Source organism: Trachymyrmex septentrionalis, unplaced genomic scaffold, assembly GCF_001594115.1.
Source record: "Trachymyrmex septentrionalis isolate Tsep2-gDNA-1 unplaced genomic scaffold, Tsep1.0 scaffold87, whole genome shotgun sequence".
NCBI lineage: Eukaryota > Metazoa > Arthropoda > Insecta > Hymenoptera > Formicidae > Trachymyrmex > Trachymyrmex septentrionalis.
This window is the reverse complement of record NW_017306059.1, coordinates 2,638,065-2,647,539: the sequence shown is the minus strand read 5'-3', so window position 1 is coordinate 2,647,539 and position 9,475 is coordinate 2,638,065. Positions and strand designations below refer to the sequence as shown.

General features: G+C 36.5%; 1 protein-coding gene across 2 annotated transcripts in view; it reads right to left on the bottom strand.

Annotated features, from left to right (window-relative positions):
• The window catches only part of LOC108755372 (serine/threonine-protein kinase minibrain), a 96,525-nt gene that overhangs the window by 78,609 nt on the left and 8,441 nt on the right, over positions 1-9,475 (bottom strand). Inside the window, exon 1 of one of the 2 annotated variants that reach the window (XM_018498312.1) lies at positions 9,105-9,233. The exons of the other annotated variant lie outside the window; for it this stretch is intronic. The gene's annotated coding sequence lies outside the window, so the exon portion shown is untranslated. Of the gene's footprint in view, positions 1-9,104; positions 9,234-9,475 lie in introns of those variants that run through there. 2 annotated transcript variants of the gene reach the window in all.

The following is a 9,475-nucleotide window of genomic DNA, read 5'->3' as shown; positions in this document are numbered from 1 at the left end:
AAAACAATCAAGATGCTACGATATTTTCGATTTTAAGGAGACCTTGGGAGGTATTCATAGTCGATTCTTATATTTAAGATTAGCCTAAGACCTACAATTTTAAGGTGTCATGAACCAATCAGTGGGTCTTCTATTAACATCTTAAGACATATTTGGTTTTGAAATAAGAATCGGCTATGAATATCGGTCGATTTTGAAAAGATTTATCATTACAGAAGGATATCAGGCGAACTCAAGATACTTTGTGAAAGCTGGCAAGTATGTATCTCTTGTTTTGCAGCACTCATCGGACGGATTTACGCGTTCAACAACTCAGCACGCGTTGCGACGCAGCAGGAGTGGTCGTACGGTACATCATAATTAATGGCTATTATTATCTAGACATTCTTCACTGTTCTAATAATAACATCGTCGCCCACTTTCTACGATCTATTTCTGTCTACTTACGTACTGCCCGCGAAACGCTCGCTCGCGCGCGCGCTCATATAAAACGGAAGTTTCGAGGCCGTCATTAACGATTTCACGCTTAATCATCGATAAAATGCACGTGAAGAGACGTCAACTCTCTCTCCTTCTCTTTCCCTATAAGTCTTCTTTACAGATATAAAGTAACAGGTGACTTAATTTTGAATATGAAGTTGCATGTATTCGCAAGTTTTCTCTCTCCTCGTTAAAAAAAAAAATCTTTAAACCATTAATGTGTTATAAACACATATAATAATTTATAAATCAACAAAGTGAAACCAGCAGATTTTATTCCAGCCTTATTTACACTTGAACGTTGTCTTGAGCAATTTTTTCATTTTTACTATAATGTACGTTATTTAATCTTATATTTAATATTTATTTGGTAAAATCATATGTATGAAAACAAATTTCTTGAATAAAGTTACTTTTTAAAATTTAATTATCGAACAAACCTTTCTTCCACTGTGAAAGATACAATCGATTTCATTAACTGAATTTATCGTCATTTTTTTTTCCACACGTAACTTTACGTACCACGTCACAATTATGACGATGCCTCAAGAAATCTCAAGAAAAACTCTGATAACGCCGTTAAAGAAGATAAATGTAACATCGACCCATTTCCCGGCAATAATTTTCCTGAAATGCAGCATTTCAATTATGAAGCATAGAAGGTATATTGTATGCGATAACATTGGGAATGAATGTCCTAAGCTATGCAACTGTGTCATGGTTATTGCGTTCACTTCCAGGAACTTCAAGATGTCGCCCGCGCGAGATGTGCATAATGAACAGATAATTAAAATGGCGAAAGTAAAGAAAAGAAAAAAACAAAAAAGATTAAAAATTATGCATCGGAGCAGGGACGAACCGCGGCTGTTTCTAAAACGCGGCTGACAGAGGTAAAGGAACTCAATCGTCGCATATCGTTGACAAAGACGCCGATCGATCGCGGGCTTAGAACTTCGCGACGTCGCGCAGCGTTATCTTATTTATTTATATTTACAAGTGCGACTGTCATCCCGACCTCGTCGTTTGCTAGGCGCGAAGAGACAACAGGCACTTTGTCCCTGACGTGGAAGTCGTTCGCTTCTCCTCGCCCGCCCCATCCATTGACATTCTCGTCGCGACGTCGGCGACAACGTCTTCCCCCTGGACTCGTCTAAGACGTCGATATTGAAAACGCGTGACTAATGATTATTGGCCGCGGTGTGTTTAACAGCTGAAACGATACGGCGTCGATCCGCCACGTGACCTCCGTCTGACGGAACCCACGGCGGGATCCGCAAAACGCCACGAGTACAAACGACTTTCGACGTGAGAATTCGACGGAAAAGCAAATCAACAACCCGAAAACAACTTAAAAATGCATTCAAAAGTATTTACATGGAAATATTATTAAGTACCAAGCTTCGCTTTTTGACCGAATAAAGACTCTCTTCTCTTATTCGTGTACATACAAGAGATACATTTCACGTTACTGGTTGAAAGAATCAATTCTTATCTATCGCAAAATTTGTTCCATTCCGATTGTATGTGTTTATATCACTGATGTTCTGCTTTTGTCACCTTATTAAATCACTCTGCAACGTTATATTGCAACAATGCTGCAACTATACGAATACCGAGACTTGCCTACGCAAACTTTTTGTATGAATTATCGACATGAATAATGTGACAAAGTACGCTTTAAGTTAATGCTTTATGATGAAAGCTAAAAAGTTATTTAAGTGTAAAATGCGGAGAATACATCTTTATTTGATGTTTTTGTTTCGAGGCAAATGCTTATTGTTCCTTCTACCCACTTCGCTTTTTATACACACGTAACGCAAAAAGCGCGTTTAACGGTTAATTGGCGCCGACTGCAATTATTACAAATATACAAAGTTATTTAATCGCATAATACATTAATGATCGAATTTAATTTCGTTTGCAAAGAATTCCCGCGCACGAGCAACGCGTACTCTGCGCAGCACATAATAATGTATAAATAAATCGCGGTAAAATATTATATGTTAAGCGGAAGAATTATCAAGGTGACGATCTTTGATTCTACATAATAAGGTAACCGAACTCTAAACGTCTCCACTGAGCTTTTGCAATTTTTTGTTAATTTTTTGCTGAGTCTAAAATTGGAAATTAATAGTCACATCAAAAAAAGAAAACATTTCTGAATGTTAAGAAAAAATGAAATAAAAAATTAATATAAGAAATTTTCAAATATTTATATACGTGCCGTAAAGATTAATGAAAAAGTAGCATTTCGCGCAATACTAGATGTGTATGTACCTAATGTGACTTAAGCATAATAATACCCTTTTTCATAAAGAAATGTTATGTCATTAGAAAATTGGAAAACAAAGCGATATTGCTTTTATAAGATTGTAAGCGTATATTGACATATTTATTGGAGCATATAAGAATTCGCAAAAACTATTTTCCAAAACAATGAACATTCCTCTTTTTGCTTATCTATTTATCTACTTGTTTCTACAATATTTAGCAGATAAATTAGAATCCATAATCTGGAATAACAAGGATACAAAAAAAAACATTACAGACGTCTGTGTACACTCAATATGCCTACAAGTCGACCATATTGATTCTACCCCACAAAGAGTTTCCTCTCTTTGATTGTAAACGTTGTAACAAAAATATAAACTAAATAAATAGTACTAGTAAAGCATGAATTCAGAATTACAATAACACGAACTATTGTTAATAACACGAAATTATCCATCTTTGGTAATTGCAGGAAACAATTACTCACTTACAAAATATTACATCACAACCACGACATTCTGCATTTTGTTTTATCGACGATAACAGAATGAACAAATTGAGCAATAAACTGATGCAATTGAATCAGACGGACAACCTATACAATTTAAGCTACCATTGCTATTTGTTGAATTAATCGTGTAATTATCTACAAACAGTGGATAGAGAAGTTTTGAGTGCAAGCCCATATTGGCTCTGATTACCTCAGGTACATTGTACTAGATATCGACACTAGAATCGCGCGGTTGCTTTAAAGCGCGGTGTGAATGCGAGAATTTTTTTTTTTTTTTTTTTTTTTTTAAAGAACGGAATGGAAAGGTAGAAAAAGAAGAAAGAGAGACAAAAGAAAAATATGTCGCTTAGCGAGCTGCGGTGAATAAAGGGAGAAAAGCATCGTACACGTGACCGCGCAACGTACGCTTTTTCGCACCTAACGTATGCGTTCCAGACGACGGTGGTTGGTATAAGCCGGGCGTAAACAATCGTAGCTTGTCTTAAGCCCACAATTGCATAAACGTAGTTGTAAGTGCATTGCACGCTGAAAGAAAAGATTGGTTGCTGCAGCAAATTAGATGGTAAAATATGGCATTTTTAATTGGCTGCAGCAACCAAAAATTTTGGCTGTTGCAATCAATTAAAAATGCCATGCCATATTTTACCATCTAATTTGTTGCAGCAGCCAATCTTTTCTTTCAGTGTAGCTGTAAACATTGATCAATCACAGTCGAATATGAGAAGAATATTCGACTATGATTGATCAATTCTCACAGCTACGCTTACGCAATTGTAAAATGGACTTTAACTTTGACGTTAACTTTTAATCGACATTTTGTTTCCAACTCTTTACATAATCGACATCGGTGATGCGCGACAGGTTGCGATAGGTTTCAAATTTTACATCTTGTATTATATACATATTTCCTACATCTCGTTTTTATAACCGACAGTGCCGCTGTGTCTCTTTTAAAAATTTGTCCGGTGTATAAGATGATCTCAGAATTAATAAAATTTTATAATTTATGTTTATAAATTACAATCAAAATAGTTACATCATGCGCATTGGATCCCATCGTATCTCGATTGCATCTCATTTTCTGTGTCTCATTCTTAAAATCGCTTAATTTTTTTTTTTTTTTTTTTTTAATTTATCCGATATGTAAGTAGATCACTTTGAATTTAAATTAAAGATTTAAATATAAATTACAATTGAAATCATTTTGTCATGCGCATTGAAACTTTCGGATAAGAATCGAGAAAGACGTGCTGAGTCATGGAAACGCCTGTAATTGTACGTACATTTACATAAACATACAATTGCAGACGTTTCCATGACACGTATATGTAAATAAATGATTAACCCAGCTCGTGAAAGAGAAAAAAGTAAAGGACAATTAAGATATTACGTCGTATTTTTCTTCTCCGTCCGCGAGTGTCGCGCGCTTTTAGGGCGCGCATTATCTCGCGACGCGCGTGGCCCGCAATGGCGCCGCGGAGCCTAAGAGTCAAGTAAGTACCATCGCGGAACGTGTCGCCTATTATTAGACGCGTCGTTTCCGCGTACGGGCACGCAGACAGGCCGCGTCATGCACGGCGACACGGCCGCGCTCAAAGAAAGCGGAGTAGTCGCCGTTTAATATCGTTTCGGAATCGCTCGAAACTGAATCACTAGCCAGCAGCTTCTCCGTATCTCCTGACGCTTCCGCATGCGAGCGGAAACGGAAAGAAGCACATCCAAAATTAAACGGTGATTTTGAGAAGCCGGACACACGCACGCACGCACACATAAGCGACAAATCGCTTGCCTTGTTCGTTTTCGAAAACAAATAGGATAGGAGATATTGTTCCCTTATTTCAAAAGTGATACAACTGAAAAAAAAAAAATTTCCGAATTAGTAATTATTACCTTAATTGAGCTGTAAATGTTACCCTATCGATCATTGAAAGTGGATTAACTTAATTTTACGTTCCGGCACAATCATTTTTTTTCTCCCTCCTTTTCAAAACTTGCTCAATCTTCACTTCAAAAGGTACAGTAATTTTTTTAGTTGTGTCACTTTTCAAGTGAGGAAGTATCGTAAAACGCAAAGTATGTTTATAATTGTTATCGAATATAAGACACAGATTCTAATGTTCGTATCTTTTTAACGCAATTAAATTCATTGTAATTCTACTCGTATTCTTTTACATACGTAGAATCTAATTTGTAGATATTAACTATTATATATAAGTCTAACATCTATAGAAAAGTAGGAAAGAAGATAGAAATTCAACTCTTCATTCAATCAAGGAAGCCACAACGGGCAAAAAGCTTTTGCACGATAGTGTAATTGTGCATCCCGATCGCATCCATTACGCTATTTTAATATTCAGAAAAGATTAACGTGGAGCTTCGTTTAAGCGAGATATTCCGATCCGAAGAGTTCCGTGCGTTTTCGCGCGTAACGAAAGTCGGCACGCAATGTTTATCGCGGTTGCACATTTCGGTTCGCACGTCATTCATTTCCCGTTTCGAACACAAGCGGCAGGAATCAACGTAACCTGATTTCATGCAACATAATTACGCCCGGATGGATGCACCGGCACAGGGAGGAGGTACTTTCACGCAAAATGCAAGCATACGTGTAATCCCCCTTCGTAATAAAAGCCACCTATACTCCTTTCTTCGCGTTACGCGATTTTACTTCTCACAACGCGGCGTTATAGGCTATATCAAATCTTACGGCGAATTCAATTGGACACACTGGTGCGTATTAAAATCGTTGTAGGTATACTGATTTAACCCTTTACTCCCTCTAGTCATTTTTTATTTCTCACTCGCTATTACGGAATCGTTCGCGTTTTATTAAACGGGTTACGCACATTGAAAGAAAAGATTGGCTGCTGCAGCAAATTAAATGGTAAAATATGGCATCGCAGTTTTAATTGGCTGCAACAGCCAATTTTTGATTGTGTTAACCTATCCGCAATGTCAGTATAGGATTTCAATTGGCTAATGCAACCAAAAATTGGCTGCTACCAAGCCAATTAAGAATGTTATGCCATATTTTATCATCTAATTTGCTACAGTAGCCAATCTTTTTTTTTTTTTCGGTGCACTGTAATGATTTTCAACCGTAATTTTCACTTATAATTAGTTTCAATCTTCTAGTATAGAATAATTAAAAAGTAAAATAGTAATAACAATCGACGAAACTATGTAATTTTGGCACGTACCTCACTGGCGGACGCAATGCGCGAAATTTGGCTTGGACACGAGTGATCTCATAAGGGATAATGAGGGTTAATCTGAATGCAAAGCCCATTCTACAATTGTATTAGCGTAGTTCCAAGTGATTGTAGCTGTAAGAATAGACCAATCATAGTCGAATATTCTCCTTAAATTCGACTGTGATTGGCCAATTATAATTACCGACCACTTATAACTATGCACTGGAAGAAGAAATTGACTGTTGCAGCAAATTAGACGGTAATAAATATGGTATAGCACTCTTAATTGGCTGCAGCAGCCAATTTTTGGTTTGCATCAGCCAATCGAAATCCTATACTGACATTGCGAATAGACTAACATAACCAAAAATTGACTGTTGCAGCCAATTAAAAATGCTATGCCATATTTTACCGTCTAATTTGCCGCAGTAGCCAATCTTTTCTTTCGCTGCATAGTTATATTTCACGGTTCAACCAATTTCTGTGTTCATAATAAACATATATCTTTACGTCAATTTGTATACGACGGCTATATACCAGCATATGTACTGAGTGTGTCCAATCAAATTCGCTATTAGATTACGTATCGGATCCTCTCGCGGAAACAAGTTCTTTTTTCTGAATCATTCGGGCATTCCGCGCGGTACATTTCTGTCGAGGCTTTTCTTATTACTCGTAACTCTTCCGAAAACGCGTAGACAACGTTATTTCCACGAAACGCGATGCAATTTGCATAATTCGTGCGTGATATCTCGTGTCGTGATTTCGCTGAAAGCGGAAATCGAGCGGCGCGTGTAGGCACGCATTGGAATTTTAAACAGACGTCTGTTTACCTCGCGTGTATGAAATTTAATTGCGACGACCGTCACAGCGGGCTGCCCCGCTAAAAAACAGATGTAAATGCACGAGTCCCGCCGTCCGCCGCGACATTCCGCTTATTGCACAACTCGATCAAAAATTACCGTACTGCGGCTATCCATTATAACGTCAATGAAGATTCGCGATCGCGCGTGGGACGTTAATATCCTCCTGCAGGTATTATGCTTTCTCTCGACCGCCGGTTCGCGTAACGTGGGAGTCTATTAAAAGGATCGTTATCAGATGTGCTTTTCTTTCTTAATCGAGCGCGGATGTCCGCGGCGGGCGAAAGGTCAAACAATTCCTTCGGAGGCTCGCGAATACGAACGCGGGCCGAAAGGTCAGAATTTTACGAGAATACTCCTCGTAAGCACGTGGCTAAAGGGTAACAGACAAAAAAATGAAACACGCGTGCGACTTAACCCTCTCGAGTAGAGGGTTTTCCCTTAAGTGGGGTTTCAAACACTCGTATTACCCCAACTATGGTTTTGTGACTTTGGTTTCGCGCGTTTAACACGAAGAAATGTTGGAGAAAAATGATATGAAAGAAAAAAGGATCGTCTTTCTATATCGACTATAAAATTAGGACGAATAACAGAAGCAGGAAGAAATCAATGCAGATATTTTGAGAGAGAGAGAGAGAGAGAGAATAAAATATATCAAAACGTGCTACATTAAAGCTATTCGTGTCATCCTCACATCGTAGTTTTTTCTAAAAAATCATTCATATTTTATCATTAATTTAACGATATTATTTGTAACTTCTATATTACAATGTCTTATTACATGCATATCTTTTATAAATAAGTATAATTTTAGGCTTTAATTATTTCTGATTTACATCAGATTATCCATTAAATAAAATATTATTTTAATGAATACGTTAAAAATAAATTCTTCATTCGATTTAGAATAGATCTTTTTATAACAAAAATATGTCAAAGCAGAATTAAAATTTAAGAATTTACACGGATTGAATTTCAGAGATGCAAATAGATATAAGCACATTATTGGTCTAACTATATATGCAATAAGTCTAATGTTAACAAACAATTAATTTCTTTAACAAAATGTTCCCTTCATAAAATTATAATTATAATAATTTCAAAAGTATGGAATTATTTGAATTCCTTAAAATTAAAAATATAGTTTTAATCTTCTGCATCAAAAAAATTTATTAAATTTTAATACATATTTCTTGAAACTAAAGTACTAAGTAAATAAATTACTTACAGTACAAATAAATATTTAATCACTAAAAAAATAATAATTAAATCAAATTAATGGTTTTGATATCAAATAAATATATGTTTATAACATTTAGTAAATATTTACTTAGAACTATAGAAACAAATATTTATTAAAATTTAATATTTTTTTCTGTATATGCATTCAAAAAGGCTCTAAGTTTTATGCTACGTTTGAACGGTTGAAATAAAAAGGCGTAAAACTTAAGCTTTAAGTTCTAAGCTGTAAAAAATTGATCAGCCATAGTCGACTATTTTCCTCACATTCGATTAACCAATTTCTACGGCTTAGGGCTTCGACTTAAAATTTACGTCTCAAAATCTCATTGTAGATGCCGTTTTAGATATTTAATGCGTAGAAAGAAATGTGCAAAAAGACCTAATAACACACGATAATCGCATATGTGAGATCCGTCTCCGTTTTATCAGCGTTGACTTCTTTCACTGCGCAAACCAAGGCGCGTTCGCACTTGATAAGTTCGAAAAAGGTTTCCATTAGACGCAGCAAATACGCCTAATAAATGTTATCTGCAACTGACCTACCATCGACACCGCGCTTGTGCTCTCCTTCTCTTTCCAGCATCAAGCCGGTCCTGTACGACAAACCTGCGAAACAACGCTGAAAAATGTGTAATCGGGTTCGTAGAATTTCACGATCGGATATCTCACGCGTGATGAATCAGTCACAGTACACACTGCAACGATAAGAAAGAGCGACAAGCGCTGATTAAGCAGGCGTCGTGGGGACGAAAAAAAAAAAGAATTCGTTCAGCTAGCCTTTAAGTAAGCATAAATTTCAATCCGTGTTAAGCAAGTTCTCTTTTTACTCTTTTCTTTTTACATGAGTTTCTCCATAGACTATGTGCGCATTGCGTTATAACGATTTTATTGGATAGTTTTTTTTTAATAAAACT